This window comes from Dioscorea cayenensis, chromosome 12 (genome assembly GCF_009730915.1).
Source record: "Dioscorea cayenensis subsp. rotundata cultivar TDr96_F1 chromosome 12, TDr96_F1_v2_PseudoChromosome.rev07_lg8_w22 25.fasta, whole genome shotgun sequence".
NCBI lineage: Eukaryota > Viridiplantae > Streptophyta > Magnoliopsida > Dioscoreales > Dioscoreaceae > Dioscorea > Dioscorea cayenensis.
In genome coordinates, this window is record NC_052482.1 from 8,497,332 (window position 1) to 8,499,741 (window position 2,410).

A 2,410-nucleotide genomic window follows, 5' to 3' on the forward strand; every position below is an offset into this window, starting at 1 on the left:
TGTCCCCGTGGTCACGGGGGCCGATGTTGTCGTTGTTGACCCCTAAGAAAAAAATTTGGGTGATTCCTCCACCCCGGATTATATGTGTTTCCATAAGGATTCCCCGGGCCTCCGGGAGCTCCCCCAACATAATGAACTGCTCTCAACTGGGGCATCTCGAGGCTATTGAAATTGGGCACCTGAACAAGTAGCATGCCCGGCCCCACAAGTCTCGCAAGACAAAAAGCGCACTGAATTTGAGCTCGTACCCAACACAAACCCGATCGAATCTCTTTGTTAGGGCCTCAACCTTAGCGGCTAGCGCAGTGTTGTCATTTATCTCATAAATTCCAGCTGCCTTTAGGGGTTTTTTTGCCTAGTAGACCAATGACACTCATTACTTGCCATGTTTTTCAATCAAGATTTCAAAGATCCTCGGGGGTTTTTACTACTCAATGACCCCCCTGCTGCAGCATCGATGAGCTGTCTAGTTGCATAATTCAGGCCATTACAAAGCATCTGGATCCTCATCCATGAGGAAAAGCCATGATGGGGACACTTGCGTAGGAGATGCTTGAATCTCTCATGTGCCTCAAAGAGTATCTCGGAGTACCCTTGTCGGAATGCAGAAATCTCTTGCCTCAATCTAGCGTCTTTGCTTGGTGGGAAATACCTCGCAAGAAATTTATCCACCATTTCCTTCCAAGTGGTGATCGACCCTGGTGCCAATGACGTGAGCCATCTATATGCTACTCCCCTTAGACTGAAAGGGAATAATCTCAATCTTATCGCATCATCGGACACTGAGTTAATCTTGAAGGTGGAACAAATTTGTAGGAAGCGAGACAAATGCGCATGCGGGTCTTCATCAGCTAGCCCGTCAAATTGTACGGAATTTTGGACCATCCCAATTGTGCTTGCTTTGATTTTAAAGTTATTAGCCGGCACGGTGGGACCATGCACACTGAATTCCTCACCAGTAAACTGAGGCCTTTCATAATCAGACAAGATACGCCTTGGTTCTGCCATGGCTGAAGGTTCACTAATCTCAACCCGTGTTCCTTGATGTTCTGAACTCTCAGCCACCTCTCTTTATCTTTGATGCAAGGTTCTCTCAATTTCGTTGACAGGTTCTACTAGATTTGTTTGATTTGCAAGTGTCATAAGATGGTACCTTGCACAATATTGAAAGCCAATAATCAGGATATAAGTACGAGATAATAAAATAAAATAAGAACAAGTGAAATGGAAATATATGTACAAAAAGAAGCAGATGAACAAAATAAAAGAAACAATGGCTAAATCAATAAACTCTAAGTTTTCCGAGTATTCCTTGTGGTTCCCGGGTAATGGCGCCAAAAACTTGATGAGAGATCCGCAAGTGCACGGAGTCGTCAAGTAATACCCCTCGTGCGAGCACAAGAAGGTCGTATTCCTTGGGCCCAAGAATCTACTCTTACTTCCTCTTTGCGTATTGTCTTGCCGAATGATTCGAAGGGTTTCTCTAATCTATTACTTGAAATAAAAGAACTACAAATGGAGTCTATGATAAGGTAGGGGTATAAAATCAGGGGAAAGAAATTGTCACGGATGCGGATTCCCTAGGGGCTACTAAAGTGCAAAGGATGCTAAGAATGTCATCCAATTGAAGGTTTGGACCTAGAGATTTCCTAAATTAGATCAACCCGATGGTCACGGCAATTAACCACTAATCCGGTATAAGTATTGACACAGAATTCCTTCTGATCAAATCCTCATACGATTGCATTAACAAGTGGGGAAATCCCTAATTAGGGCCGGAACACAACTTGGTCTAGCCCTAATGGTGGAGGGGTACAGAATACCCGATGGTCACGGCGTATTCGTACATGAATCTGCTCCAAACTTGGTGTGTCTAGTACAAGGGCGATGGTCACGCTACCAAGTACAACCTAGCAGCTTGGTTTACGAGTTCTCATGTAAGCAACACATCAAATGCACCAAGAATGAATCACAAAAAAACACAACAATTGCAATAGACAAAAATTAAATCATCCAAATACATAGTTCACCCCAAGGTTCACCGGCATCCGGTGACCTTGGGGTCTACTCAGTCCATGCAAACAAATACAAGCAACAAGTCCATGAAAAACAACTACAAATGGCATAAGAAAACTCCCTTAAACAATAGAAGTAGGAAGACAAGCCAAGCTAGGTGGAAATGCTTCCACGGACGCCGCGATAGGGGCGGCTTCCCTCGCTCGCTCTACAAACTCCCAAAGAAGAGATCGATGAAGATCTAGCCAAAACCGAGCTTCTCCCTTTGATTTCCCTTCTCCAAAACGTGTGATCTTGCCTCCTAAAGACCGGGTGAAAAATCGGCTCCAAGAACTCTCCCAAAAACTCCTCCCTCTTGCCCTAGAAAAATCGGTTTCATTTATATCCCATCAGT

At 44.3% G+C, this 2,410-nt stretch overlaps 1 non-coding gene across 1 annotated transcript; it reads left to right on the forward strand.

The window, feature by feature from the left end:
- The first annotated feature begins 520 nt into the window (after positions 1–520).
- Positions 521–627, forward strand: LOC120274278. Its single transcript, XR_005540808.1, has one exon. It is a non-coding gene; the product is annotated as a small nucleolar RNA R71 (small nucleolar RNA).
- Positions 628–2,410: the final 1,783 nt, after the last annotated feature.